The following is a 14737-nucleotide window of genomic DNA, read 5'->3' as shown; positions in this document are numbered from 1 at the left end:
AGTAGAGTAGAGTAGAGTAGAGTAGAGTAGAGTAGAATAATGAAATGGAATGGAATGGAATAGAATAAGAATTCTTTATTGGCCAAGTGTGATTGGACCCACAAGGAATTTGTCTTTGGTGCAGATGCTCTCAGTGGACATAAAAGAAAATAATACATTCATCAAGATTCATAAGATACAACACTTAGTGATAGTCATAGGTTACAAATTAGCAATCAAATCATACAAAACAAATAAAGCAATATAAATCGTAAGGATACAAGCAACATGGTTATGGTCATAAGTGGGAAGAGATAGATACTAGGAAGGATGAGAAGAAGAATAGGAATACAGCCTTACTAGATGGCTTGACAGTGTTGTAGGAACTAATTGTTTAGCAGACTGATGACAGAAAAAAAAACTGCCATCAAAAATTGGTATATATATGAAGTGAGTATTTAGAATACCTTGTTGAAAAATTCAAACATCTTTGTTTGAATGAATGATGTACAAGGACAATAATGAACATAAGCATACTCGATAGCTTGGTGGGATTATACATAATTGAAAATAGTGATACACAAATATAAATGGTTGGTAAAAAAATTTATATTGTAAAAATATTCAGAATGGGATAAGTGATTATATAAAGGTATGTTGTTACTAAACAGACAATCAAGAACGTAAGGGAAATAGGTTTATTGAAAAGAAAGAAATATTAATCGAAATTGAATATATGCTGTACAATGAAAGTGAGGTATTTAGTTATATTAGACGGAAAATCTCTGATTGTATATGTAATTGAGAATATGGATGCAAAAAACACTTGTAACCAAACGACATGCTGTATCTAATGGATGAGAATTCTTTTTATGTTGTTTTTTACGTTTAAATATTTAAAAAATGCAAAAATAAAGAAAAAGGAAAAAAAGAAAAAAAACTGTCCTTGTGTCTAATTGTTCTGGTGTGTAATGCCCTATATAAGGTGGTTTTGAGGGTAGATGTGAGGGGTCTGTAGATCATGATTATGGGGGTGCTGCAATGGTTATAAATTCAGGGACCGGTTTGTAAATCACTTGAATGTTATACTGCTGCTTGTTATGCTTGTAGTGGGTGAAGCAGTGAAGCAAAGTGAGTCCCATGTGCTCTCAATCAGCATCAAAGACGAACATGGAATGCGACTCTTGCATATGTAGTGATCACCGCGTTTCTTAGTTATCAGCAAGATCTTGTCCAAAAGGAAGAATGTTCTCTCATTCCTAACACGATGTACCCGGAATGATAATAATTTGGAAAGGTCACTGAGCAAATGGTTATAAGTTGAGGATACCCTCTAAAGTGGCTTTCCTTGGGAGATCCTACTTTTGCATCCACAAGCATTTCGTCTTTGGCAGCTGCTCCGTCAATCTGACTGAGTAGCAAAGGAGCATCTATGCTGTGTTTTCTTAACCAGTCAGGACATGCCTCTTGCCATTTCCTAATGCAGTCATCAAAGTCATTCCTCGGGAAACCTAGAACTTTCTTTAACCCTCTTCTCACTCTCTCGCTGCCAAAAAATTAGAGCACGCTATTTGGGTTGTAAAAACTACAGAATACTGGAGTTGGAAGGGACCTTGGAGGTCTTCTAGGCCAACCCCCTGCTCATGCAGGAAACACCATTTCAGACAAATGGTTGTCCAAACTCTTAAACAGTAACAGACTTGGAAGGGACCTTGGAGGTCATCTAGTCCAACCCCCTGCTCATGCAGGAAACCTGTACTAGGGATTCGAACTGCCGAACTGCCGACCTTTCTGATCAACAAGATCAGTGTCTTAGCCACTGAGCCACCTCTTCCAGTGTTGGAGCATTCGTAACTTCTGGTTCCACTGATTAATTGTTCCCATTGTTGGGAGGTTTCTCCTTAAGTTCCAGATTGCTTCTTTCCTTCATTAGTTTCCACCCATTGCTTCTTGTCCTGCCTTCAGGGGCTTTGGAGAATAGCTTGACCCCCCTCTTCTTTGGGGCAACCCCTGAGATATGGGAACACCGCTATCATGTCTCTCCTAGTCCCTCCATTCACTAGATTAGACATATCCACAATTCCTGCAATCATTCTTCGTATGTTTTGGACAGTTTTGGTCACCACACTATAAAAAAGATGTTGAGACTCTAGAAAAAGTGCAGAGAAGAGCAACCAGGATGATGAGGGGACTGGAGATTAAAACATAAGAAGAACTGTTACAGGAACTGGGCATGGCTAGTCTAGTGAAGAGAAGGACCAGGGGAGACGCGATAGCAGTCTTCCAATATTTGAGGGGCTGCCACAGAGAGGATGGGGTCAAGCTATTTTCCAAAGCACCTGAAGTTCTAACAAGGAATAATGGATGGAAACTGACCAAGGAGAAAGATTCAAATAAGGAGGAGCTTTCTGACAGTGCGAGCAATCAACCCATGGAACAGAAGTTGCCTTCAGAAGTTGTGGGGGCTTCATCCCTTGAGGCTTTCAAGAAGAGACTGGACTGCCATCTGTCAGAAATGGTGTAGGGTCTCCTGCTTGAGCGGGGAGGGTTGGACAATGGCTAAGACACTGAGCTTGTCCATCAGTTCGGCGGTTCGAATCCCTAGTACAGGTCTCCTGCGTGGGCAGGGGGGCTGGACTAGATGACCTCCGAGGCCCCTTCCAACTCTGTTACTGTTTAAGAGTTTGGATAACCATTTGTCTGAAATGGTATAGGTGTTTCCTGACTGAGCAGGGGGTGGGACTTGATGACCACTGAGGTCCCTTCTAACTCTGTTACTGTTGCTTCCTATAAGGTCCCTTCCAGCTATGTTAATCTATTAATGTTTTAATCTTAATCTTTAACCCTGAGTCATCTTTCTTTGTAGAGTCTCCACATCTTCTTTATATCACGGTGGCCAAAACTGCCGTGCCATTCATTTTCATCCTTAGTAACAGAGGTGATTTATTGTGTTCAATAAATCTTTCTCCCCAATGCACACCCACGCACCCTGCTTAGCCATGAATTGGAACCCAGAAAAACCTGTTCACCCCAGAATAGCTCTAGCCGAAAACACAGGAAGTCCTCGACTTACGACCACATTGGGGACAGAATTTCCATGGTTAAGAAATGTGTTGTTGTTGAGTCACTAAACCCTGTACGGCTCTTCGCGAACCCATGGAGCATGGTACACCAAACCTTTCCATCTCGCACTGTCTCCTGGAGTTTGGCCAGATGCAAGTTCATTGCATCAATGACACTATCTAACCAACTTTTTTTTTTGGCCCTGCTTGACTGAATCACTGCCGTTAAATGAATCATATGGCCATTAAACAAATCCAAGCTTCTCCATTGACTCTGGGAGCTTGCTGGGAAGATTGCAAATGATCACTTCTGCTGACTGCCGGCTGTTCGGCACTTAAAGTCTCACCAGGGTCAAGGTTGACTCAGCCTTCCATTCTTCCGAGGTGAGTAAAATGAGGACCCAGATTGTTGGGGGCAAGAGGCTGACTCTGTAAACAGCTTAGAGAGGGCTGTAAAAGTGGTATATGTCTAAGTGCTATAGCTATTCTATTTCAGTGGTAGTGTTGTCTGGACCTCAAATCCTTCACATCCCCCCTCTCCTGCAAAAATGAAATATCCTGGGAAATATTGAACAGGCAGTTTATATTATATTTCCCTAGATAAGAAATGGAGAAACATGATTTTAGACAGGAAAGAGACTCCCTTTCAATAGCCTCCACCTTTGTCAATGGGCCATTAAAGGCCTGAGCCAGTGTATCATACATAACAAAGGATTAGCCTTCTATAGAAACTCACCAGAAGGCACCTGGGAAAATTACACCAGCCAGCAATGCAACCAGCCTACAGAGTTGCCCATTCATGGCCCCATAGGAGTCTGACAACCAATCAGAATACAAGCTCAAGATCAAAGGCCAGAGAGGGCATAAAACCAAGGACTTTCAACATCTCGATCTCTTTTTCTTCTTCACCCAATATCTGGAAGCATGTGCTCATCTTTTTCCCCAGGACCTCAAGCCATGTGGTCCTGTCCACCATTAAATCCATCCTTCCAAGCAGCTTCCATGTTTCCAGTGTCTTTTCCCCCCACTTGGAACTGAACCCAGAAGGACATTTCTTCCAACAGAAGAAAATCAGAAGATGCTACCATATTAGTCCCAAGGGTCTATGAACCCTTTTGTGGAAACCTTGCTGAGGAGGCAAGGGTAAGCATTCCATTTCCATTTCCATTTCTTGAATTTATAGGCCGCCCAATCCCGGAGGACTCCGGGCGGCTTACAGAAATAAGAAATATTAAAAAGGATTAAAACAAATAAGACACAACAAATTAAAAGAAACACAACATGCACCCCATCTAAGCGGGGCTGGACCTCAATCAAGAGGTCAACAGCCCCAGGCCTGCCGGAAAAGCCAGGTTTTGATAGCTTTACGGAAGGCGATGAGAGGGGGAAGGGTCCGGATCTCTGGGGGTAGCTCATTCCATAGGGACGGAGCGGCAACAGAGAAGGCCCTACTCCGAGGCGTCACCAGCCGGCATTGTCCAGCTGATGGCACCTGGAGAAGGCCCATCCTGTGCGATCCTATCGGTCTTAGGGAGGTATGCGGCAGAAGACGGAAAATGTCAGTTGCTCTAAGGGGAACAAAGTGACAAATGGCAAAAAAAAGTAAACCACAAACATGCACAACACTGAAACTTGAAAGATAAAAAGATACGACAACCAAGCACCATAACAAAACAATGGAAATTCCACTCGGTAGAGATCCAATGGAGTTTGTCTTTTGACCCTATCTCCTACTCTACGTTCAATCAGATGCATACTTTAAAATTCTCAGTATTTTCAATTTTAACAAAACAACACGCTTGTTTAATTAAGAAACAAGCTGTGGTGTAGATTTGGGGGGAGGGGGGCAGGATCTTAAATTAATCAGGATCTTAAAACTATTCAACCTGTGCTTTAATCAGCAGAGTTTGTTTTGCACTGTTGGTGCCTGCTGGTGATACACGCGGCACAAACAAATCAAATTGTTCCTCTTGAAATTGGGAAACTAGCACAGGTCAATTCGACAGGCGAGCTAACCATCCTACTTGTCCCTCTGTAAAAGCAAAGTACTGCTTCTCTGCTCTCTGTATCAGTGGGGCCTTGTATCCTCTTTATTCCCTCTGGGAGGGGTCATTCACCGTCCACCTGTGCCTTTACTCCCAGATCGGCCCTTATTCCTTAACTTCTCCTGGCAGCTCTGCGCATGCGCACATCGGGAACAGGCTCCTGCTGTTCTTCTGCCCCACTGATCTCCGACAGCAGCTGATAACTGTTGGATGGCCCTGGCCCCCTCTCTGCCTCCGGCACAGAGCCCTCGTCAGAGCCTTTCCCAGACTCCAGGACTGGCCCATGTTCCTCCCCAACCTCCTCACTGTCTGAGTCTGCTGTCAGCTCCACTGGTCACTGGCTGGCCACAACCATGTCATTTCCGCCTCCAGTTCTAAACAAACTTCATTTATGACCTTGTGGCATAAACAAATAATAATATTAACTACAAGCATCTACAACGCATCAATTATCTATTTGGCTTTGATTCTGCAAACCAACCAAAAACCAACCAGGAAAGATGGCCTTTGTTTCAACATCAACGGAAAATGTAAAAAAATATTGCGGCAGAGCAGTGTATACATTTAGTTGCTGCTATCACAGTAGACTTTAAATGAAAAAAATGAGGGAAATCTTTTTATAAAAGGCATTGGAAAGATATCGAAAAACGGACAATTCCATACATTTTACAATCACTTCACCGGGCTGTGTTCACATGTGCTTCCTTATTTCCTTAATTGCCTTGGTTAAGAAGGGCAATGGTCTTTTCACATTTATATTTTATTGTCGTTTATTACCGTAAATCTAGGTGAAATGTTAATATACATTGCTAGTCCGTGTATGATATGCCCGAGGCTAAAATAAATAAAACAGTGGTCAGATGTACTGCAGGAAATGTATAAGAACTGGTTATCTTCTTGAAAAAGTATCATGGGCCTTTAAAAAGTCATTTTTAAAAAAAAAAAAAAAAAAAGGAAGACCAAAGACAGGGATTGACTGAAGTTCTGGTGTATTTCAAGCAATCAAGGACAGAGGTGTGGTGTCTGCATTGTATATGTGGGTGTATGTGTGAGAACTACAGACTCTTTTTTTAAAATATATTTTTATTATTTTTACATTTAAAGCGATGCAGTACTGCAGAGTTGAAGTGACTATACATTCACATTATACACAATTAGCCTCAACCATTATTAGCCCACTTAGTGCATTATCTATCCTTCTGTCCAATCACAATATATACAGTTTGTTCCAGTCTTGTCACCTTCTCTTATACCAATCATAAAATCTGTTCCAGACTTCAAAATATTCTGATTCCCCTTTAAGTTCAAGAGTGAGCCTTTCTGCTTCCGCACAGGCCAACACTTTTCTGATGATATCTAGCTCTGATGGTGTATTTTCTTTTTTCCAATACTACGCAAAAGTTATGCGTGCCACAGTTAATCCATGTATAATTAGATAAGAGTACATTTTTCTTAAACCCCTCCGGTATTATGCCTAGGAGAAAGATTTCTGGTTTAAACAAAATTTGGTCTCCCACCATTTGTTCCAACCATGATTGAATCATTTTCCAATATCTTTTGGCCTCATTGCATGTCCATCACATATGATAAAAAGTGCCTGGTGTTTTTTTACACTTCCAACAATTTGGGGCCAGATTTTTAAACATTTTGGAGAGCCATGCTGGGGGGAGATGCCATCTGTAGAACATCTTATAAAGATTTTCTTTATATGCCGTAGCCAAAGTTAGTTTCCGATTAAGTATCCAAAGTTTTTCCCACTTAGCCAATTCCACATTATAACCAATTTTTTTCGGCGACCGTAGTTTCTTTGACATGTTCTTCCTCGAGTTTATATTCCAGTAAAAATCTATACGGCACTTTGATCAACTTGTTTTCTGTCTCTATCAAAAGTTTATCTAAAACTGTGTAATCTTTAGCAATGCCTTCCTTCTTCTTGCCCTGTGAAAACCTTGATTGTATCTGTAAATAAGACCAGCACTACAGACTCTTAACAGCAAACCTTGCAATCAAGTGACAACTTCCCATATAGGGTTCAGCTGGAGCAATGGCAAGTTTTGTGCACTTGGTTCTCTACCTGGCTAGTTACTTACCCTGTACAGGTGATGGCAAACCTGTGGCACATGAAGCCCTCTCTGCGGGCACATGAGCTGTCATCCCAACTCAGCTCCACCACGCATGTGCGTGTGCCTCCCACTAGCCAGCTGATTTTTGGTCTCTGCCACGTATGGGAGACGCACACGCATGTGGGGGGGTCTGCAGGGAGGCCCAAAATGGGACATGGGGGGTCATGTGTGCATGCACAGGGGGCGGGGGACACGGGGGTCGCACATGTGCTTTCAGCACATGACGACAAAAAGGTTAGCCATCACTCTTCTAGGACAGTGATAGCTAACCTTTTTGTAAAGATGTGCCAAAATTGTGTGTGCACATGATATTGCGTGCATGCGCATGCCCAGACCCAAAATGGAATGCGCCCCACCCACCTGCACATGTGCACGTGCCCCCCCATGCATCCACATGACCACCCCTTGCGAAAATGGCCTCCCCAGTCTGCTGGAAGGCCGAATATCAGCTGGCCGGCACGCCCATGTGTGCCAGAGCTGAGGGCTGGCATGCCGGAAAATATGGCTCCATGTGCCACCTGTGGCACGCTTGCCATAGGTTCGCCATCATGGTGCTAGAACAAGTTACAAGTATTGAGGTAGTCCTTGACTTAGGAACACTATTGGGACCAGAATTTCCATTGCTAAGCATTTGTTAAGTGAATAGTGCCTGATTTTATAATTTTTTTGCCATGGTTGGTAAGCAAATTATTGCAATTGTTAACGCCTTCTTTCCTTTTCTTCTCCTATTCCTTCACCTTCCTTCATGTGTTCCTTCCTTCCTTCCTTCTTTCCTTCCCTTTTCCCTTTTCCCTTTCCTCCCTCCCTTCCTTGAATATCCTAAATAATGGGAAGCGAGCTTCCTATAATCTTCTCCGCTGTCCTCACCACTCTCTGTATGGGCTTTCTATCTGAGGGGCTGTGGCCACCAAACCAAACAGGGATGCAGTCCGTTAAAACGCTCTCAATCATGCTTCTGTAGAAAGTGGCCAGGACAGAAGGAGAAAGATGTGCTCTCCTCGTGATGTATCTGATCTCATTGTGGCTTCTTTCAGATGTTTTAGCCTGAGGGCTTCCTGCAAACTTGCTCTCCTCAGCCAAAAACTTTGAATTGCATGCAGAAGCTGCTGAGCAACTTGTATGGTAGTGATACCGGAATTATATAAATGAATAAGAGCATTCTTATAACTGGAGGTGCCACTCACCCACAGATTGTGTCTCAGCTGTTCTGAGACAAAAATAACCCCACCCAGATATAATATACCTAAGTCCTCGACGTATGACCCCAACCGAGCCCAAACTTTCTGTCGATAAGCGAGACATTTGTTTGCTGAGTTTTCTCCCCACTTTACCACCTTTCCTGCCACTGTTATTCAGTGAAGCGCTGCAGGTGTTAAGTTAGTAACACTTTTTTTTAAGGGAACACGGCTTCCCCCGTTGACTTGAAGATCACAAAATCACAGGAGCCGACTGGCACGATGCAACTCTCCTAAATTTGAGCCAATTGCCAAGCACCCAAATTTTGATCACATGACCATGGGGATCAGTACGGGGTCTCCATTTTTTTTACTACCAGTTCGCTCATGCGTGTGCACCCACAACAGACAGGTGGGTGGAGCCTCCCACCGCCGCCACTACCGGTTCGCCCGATCTGATCCGAACAGGAAACAACCCACCTCTGATGGGGATGCTGCAATGGTTGTAAGTGCAAAAAGTGGTCATAAGTCACTTTTTTCAGCACTGTCGTAACATTGGTCACTAAACAAACAGCTGTAAGTCGAGGACTATCTGTACATAGCCAATTACGTGGGCCAGGTCCCTGGCCATGTACTCCTGAGCTGTACTTGCCCTCCACAGTGAAGACAACTTGAAATTTCTCGAGACCCAAATCTTCCTTTAGCAATTCCATCACGAGGTCCAGCCGCTTGGGTGGAGAGGACACTGCATAGGAAGAAGAGGACGCTGCAAAGGACCATGTGGAAAAAACGGCCATGTCACATTTTTTAGTGCCGCTGCCAATTTGAACCGTCACAAAACGAACTGTTGTAAGTCTAGGATTTACCCCTATTTGCCATGGGTTCGCTACCGTCTCCAAGGCTCGACCCACACTTTTGGCTCGTCTTGGTAATAGCATGGACCACCCCAAATCATTTATGAACTGTCAGAACGGTTTCAAGAGCTATCAAACACCCACCAGCAGGAAAAATAAAGCACCCTTTTTCTATGAGAAATACCGTATTTTTCAGAGTATAAGACGCACCCTTTTCCCTCAAAAAGAGGCTGAAAATATGGGTGCCGCTTATACACTGAATACAGCATTTTTTTTGCCTCCCGAAACACCGCCCCCTTCACCAAAATGGCCATGCAGAGCTTTTAGGAGACTTTCAGAGAGCTCCTGGGGGTTGGGGAAGGCAGAAATGAGAGAAAAACGGGCCATTTTTTGCTCAATTTTGCCCCCCCCCCAGCCCCCAGGAGCACTCTACAAGCCTCCTAAAGGCTATTCATTTTTCGTTTTCACAAAAACAAGCCATTTTTGGGAGGTTTGCAGAGTGCAAATTTTTTTTTTCATTTGCCTCTTCAAAATCTTGGTGCGTCTTATACTCCGGTGCCTCTTATATGCCGAAACATACGGTATGTATACGCTCCCCTGCTTCAGTGGCTTCTGGCAGCATGACTACATCTTAATTAAAATATGGTTACCAACTCCTGCAACACACAAATAGAATCAGCCTATCCATACATCATTCTTTTATTCTGGGTAACACCCAAAGAATACATAAAAACAGGAGGAAAGAGTAAACAGAGAGATGATTGGACTAGAGCAGGGAAAGTTACATCGTTCAGATTTGGATGGTTCAAAAATGCGTCTCTCAATCTTTTGGAATAAACCGATAAAGTAGTATTTGGCACAAATTAAGCCAGAATGATGGTCATGCTAAAGATTATTCCTAAAGATATCAAGTACCTAATGCAGACTTTATTTTTTATTTTATTTAATGCATATACTTATATACTTATGCATATACTAAAAAGCAGAGACATCACCCTGCCAACAAAAGTGTGTATAGTCAAGACTGTGGTTTTCCCAGTTGCAATGGATGGCTGTGAAAGTTGGACCATAAGGAAGGCTGAGCGCCAAAGAATGGAGGCCGTTGAACTCTGGTGCTGGAGAAGACTCCTGCGAGTCCCTTGGACTGCAAGGCCATCCAACCGGTCAGTTCTTGAGGAGATCAACCCTGGCTGCTCTTTAGAAGCCCAGATCCTGAAGAGGAAACTCAAATACTTTGGCCACCTAATGAGGAGAAAGGACTCACTGGAGAAGAGCCTAATGCTGGGAAAGATGGAGGGCAAAAGAAGGGGACGGCAGAGAATGAGGTGGCCGGATGGAGTCACCAAAGCAGTCAGCGTGAGCTTAAATGGACTCCAGAGGACAGGAAGGCATGGAGGAACATTGTCCATGGGGTCGCGATGGGTCGGACACGACTTTGCAGCTAACAACAACAAAATACTTATAGATGTAACAATTACCAGGTGATATGTCCCAGTTATCAACAAATAATAGAGGGATTTTAAGTTCTATTTAAAAGTTCTGTTAAACTTAGAATGTTTCAAACTTATCCTTGCTTAAATGAACTTACTTAAATTAATTAAATTTAGACCCACTTATAGCCACCTCCATGTTTTATCGTTTTCTCTATGCTTCAGTAAAATCAATATTAACCTAAAATTTATCTGACTGCCTGAAACCAACCAGCTTACCAAAACTACCCAATAAAATCAGAATAAAATGAAAAGGATAATTAAAATGAAAGGTCATAATTACAGAACTTTAGAAAATGGCAGCTGCATGATTATATTTGATATATTTCATACTTGTACCTTAAAATTTGAAAAAGTCATCTCTGGAGCTAGAATACTCCAGTAACAGTACATATTATTTTTATTTTTTATTTTTTTGAGGAAGGGTAATATTATAGAATTAGGGAGAATTACTAGAACTTCAAAAATTAACTGTATATATAAAGCAGAGGTGAAATTCAATTTGTTTACTAATTTTTTTTTTGCTAAAAACATGCCCCTGTGGGCGTGGCTTGGTGGGCGTGGCAGGGGAAGGATACTGCAAAATCTCCATTCCCTCCTGATCAGCTGGGACTCGGGAAACAGAGAATAGGTGGGGGCGGGGCCAGCCAGAGGTGGTATTTGCCGGTTCTCCGAACTACTCAAAATTTCCGGTACTGTTTCTCCAGAACCTGTCAGAACCTGCTGGATTTCACCCCTGATATGAAGAGCAAGTAAAAGAATAAAAGAAGAAATATGGATGATTTAAAGACACATGGATGGGTTCAGATATTATGTTGAACCTTAAATCCAGGTCAACAAAATGTCCATGTTGTCTTGACTCATGATGATGCCTTCAGAATGTGGTTGGAGTGATGGACTAGTCCACACAACAAGGGCTGGGGGGGGGGGAAAGAAACTATCAACCACCAGAGGGGTGAGAAACCATCCACCGTCCACTTTCCTTTCACATTTGACTCACACGTTCAGCAATAAAAGAGAACTACACACTGAAAATAATTTCAAAAGAGCCTCTGAAGGAAATAGAAAAAGCAAATATCCCCTTTCTTGGAGGCTGTGAGAGGCAGCCTTTCTCTCCCCCCCCTCTCTCCCCCTCTCCCTTCCTCCCTTCCTCTCTCCCTCCTTCTCTCTTCCTCCTTCTCTCTCCCTCCTTCCCTCTCCCTCTCTCTGAAAGCATTCATCACCTTGGAATGACAGCCAGCCCGAGGATGGCAGCCAACAACCAGCTTGGGGTTTAAAAACCGGAGGTGTCCTCACAATGATCCTCAGAAGTGTGAAACACGTCCCTAAGTCACTTTTTTTCAGGGCTGCCCGCTTCGGTGACTTCGGTCACTAAATGAACCCGCTGTAAGTCGAGGACTACCTGTCTTGAAAGGCATCTTAAGTTTCAGGAGCTTAAATTAAGTTTTGAATGTTTATAGGGAAAAACGGAGTTTCAAAATGGTTAATACGCAATGTTCATAACAACCCGTGAGAATGTATACCTGTAAATGTACTGTATGTAGGAGTTTAAAAATGAAAAACAAACTTTTTAAAAAAAGTTTCAGGAGCCTTGGAAAACAGCTCCTTCCGATGTGGGGGGGGGGCACATTCCTGGACAATCCTCACCCAAATTTGGGGATTCCCGGCATTGCAAGTTTCGTGTTAATTTTCCGGCAAAAGAGCTCCAGCTCAGAACTGCTGATAATTCATCACGGAGTTGGAGGAGGGGGAGAGAATGCAGGAGGAAACCAACAGACACAGACACACACCTTATCACAATCCTTTACAAGAGGGGGGGGGGCGTCTCTCTGCAGCTGAAGGCGGTGAGGGGGGGGGCAGAGAGAGAAAGAACGAACCCTTTTTCCTCTGGTTTTTTTCCTGCCTTCCCTTTCTTTCCCTGCAAACTGCCTGCCTGCCTGCCAGGTTCCGTGCTCGACCTGACGCAGCTCACCTGGAATTCCTACGCGAGGCCCCAGCGCGTCTCTTTGCTCTGATTCAGCCCTGGAACTTGGCAGCGAGACAAACTTGGCCGAAAGTTTTGTTTTTTAAAGTCCGGAGCTCCGGAGCAACTTACCTGAAGCGGCTGCCCTTCCACGGTCTTGGGGGCCAGGCCGGCCTGTCCATTGGGGTCCCCTGGTTGGGGGTGGGGGAGGCTTTCGGCGGTTCCCTGCTCCTTCTTGCCTTCCCCGGGTTGGGGGGGGGGGGCTGAGCCCTCGCACCGGGCTCTTCACTTTTTTTTCAGGTGAGCCACGGAGGGACACACCTACGAGAGACAGGAAGCCAGGAAAGCTGCGCGCTTATTGGCTTCTCCGGGAACGAAGCCTAGCAAGGAAATAGTGTGACTCCTATCCCAGGTGCGGGGAGGTGGCGGGGGAAGCACAAAGGAGCGCCGGGGAAGCTCCGTGCCTGATAAAACAGCCCCACGCGGGCGGGCGCGATTCTTCGCCGTGAGGATCTCCACGCGCGTGTCTCCCCCCAAAAAAGGGTTAGGAATGGTGGTTAGGGATTAAATGATGCGAGGTTTACAGCAGCTGTTTAGTTTTATAATATATGTGGGTATATGCATCTTTCTTTCTTTTTGTTTCTTTCGTTCTTTCGTTCTTTCTTTTTCTCTCTCCCGCCTTCCTCCTCCTTTCTTTCTTTCGTTCTTTCGTTCTTTCTCTCTCTCTTTCTTTCTCTCTCTTTTTCTTTCTCTTCTTTATTCTCTTTCTCCTTCTCTTTCTTTCTTTTTCTTTCTTTGTCTCTCTCTCTCTGTCTTTCTTTCTTTTTCTTTCTTTTCGTTCTCATTCTCTTTCTCCTTCTTTCTTTCTTTGTTCTTTTTTCTTTTCTTTCTCTCTCCCACTCTTTCCTTGCTTCCTTCCTTCCTTCCTTCTTCTTTCTTTTCCTTCTCTCTCTTTCCCTCTTTCTTTCTCATTCTCTCTCTTTCTTCCTTTCTCTCTTTTCTTTCTCTTTATTTTTCTTCTCTTTCTCTCTCCCGTTCTCTTTCTTCTTTTCTTTCTTCTTTCTTCTTATTCTTTCTCTCCTGCCTTACTTTTCTTCCTTCCTTCCTTCTTTCTTTCTTTCTTGCTTTTTTCTTTCTTCTCATTTCTCTCTTTCTTTCTTTTTCTTTCTTTCTCTCCCCTTTCTCTTTCTTTCTTTTTCTTTGTCTCTATCCCCTTTTCACTTTTTTCTTTCTCTATCTTTCTTTCCTTTCTTTCTCTCCCTTCCTCCTCCTCTTTCTTTCTTTCTTTCTTTCTTTTTTCATAATCTTGTCATGTTTATGTTTGAATATTGGAGGTGGTGACCCTAGGAGAGCTGTATGTGACAAAATTTCATTTTAATGTAGGGCGATTGTGTACATTCAAAGTGACAAAGTTATTCTAAGTTTTTAATGCTGAAGGATAGAGGTTTATCTGTTTGTTTGTTTCAATTTAAACACAGATGGTGAAGGAGATGCCATCAAGCGAAGCCTGATCTCTCCTTCGCAGATTTCTCCTCATTGAGGAAGGAAAAAAAGGAAACTTGGCAATAAAATTCAAGCTGGCTTCAGATGAGGATTTCCTTCCCTACAATACAGTTTTAACTTGGGAAGTTCAGAGCTGGATAAGATACTTATGGGAACGGAAGAAAGAATAGTGAAGAAACTATATAGCCACCTATTAAGAACTAGGCTAGAAGAAGAAGTGGTTAAAGATACAATGTTAACTTGGGCAAAGAATTTTGGCCACATGGTTGAGCTAGAAAAGTGGCAAAACTATGGGAAAGGAACTATAAATGAACCATGTCAGCAGTCTATAAAGAAAACTTATACAAGATGTTTTATAGATGGCACATGTCACTGGGAAAATTAGCAAAGCTATTTAAAGACAAGTCAGCGAAATGTTGGAAATGTCAACAAGCAACAGGCTCTATTATCGTATATGGTGGACATGTGCAGAAGTAAGGAAATTGGACTAAAATAAGAGTATGGCTAGAGAATATGTTACAACAAGAAATAGAGATATTTTTA

The 14737-nt window shown here is 43.1% G+C and overlaps 1 protein-coding gene across 1 annotated transcript in view; it reads right to left on the bottom strand.

Annotated features, from left to right (window-relative positions):
• LOC116511886 overlaps nucleotides 1-12933 on the bottom strand; it is a 92129-nt gene extending 79196 nt beyond the window's left edge. Inside the window, exon 1 of the mRNA XM_032222154.1 lies at nucleotides 12824-12933. The gene's annotated coding sequence lies outside the window, so the exon portion shown is untranslated. The remainder of the gene's footprint in view (nucleotides 1-12823) is intronic.
• Between the last annotated feature and the right edge of the window lie 1804 nt (nucleotides 12934-14737).

This window comes from Thamnophis elegans, chromosome 7 (genome assembly GCF_009769535.1).
Source record: "Thamnophis elegans isolate rThaEle1 chromosome 7, rThaEle1.pri, whole genome shotgun sequence".
In the NCBI taxonomy this organism is placed as follows: domain Eukaryota; kingdom Metazoa; phylum Chordata; class Lepidosauria; order Squamata; family Colubridae; genus Thamnophis; species Thamnophis elegans.
This window is presented reverse-complemented; position numbering and strand designations above follow the sequence as displayed.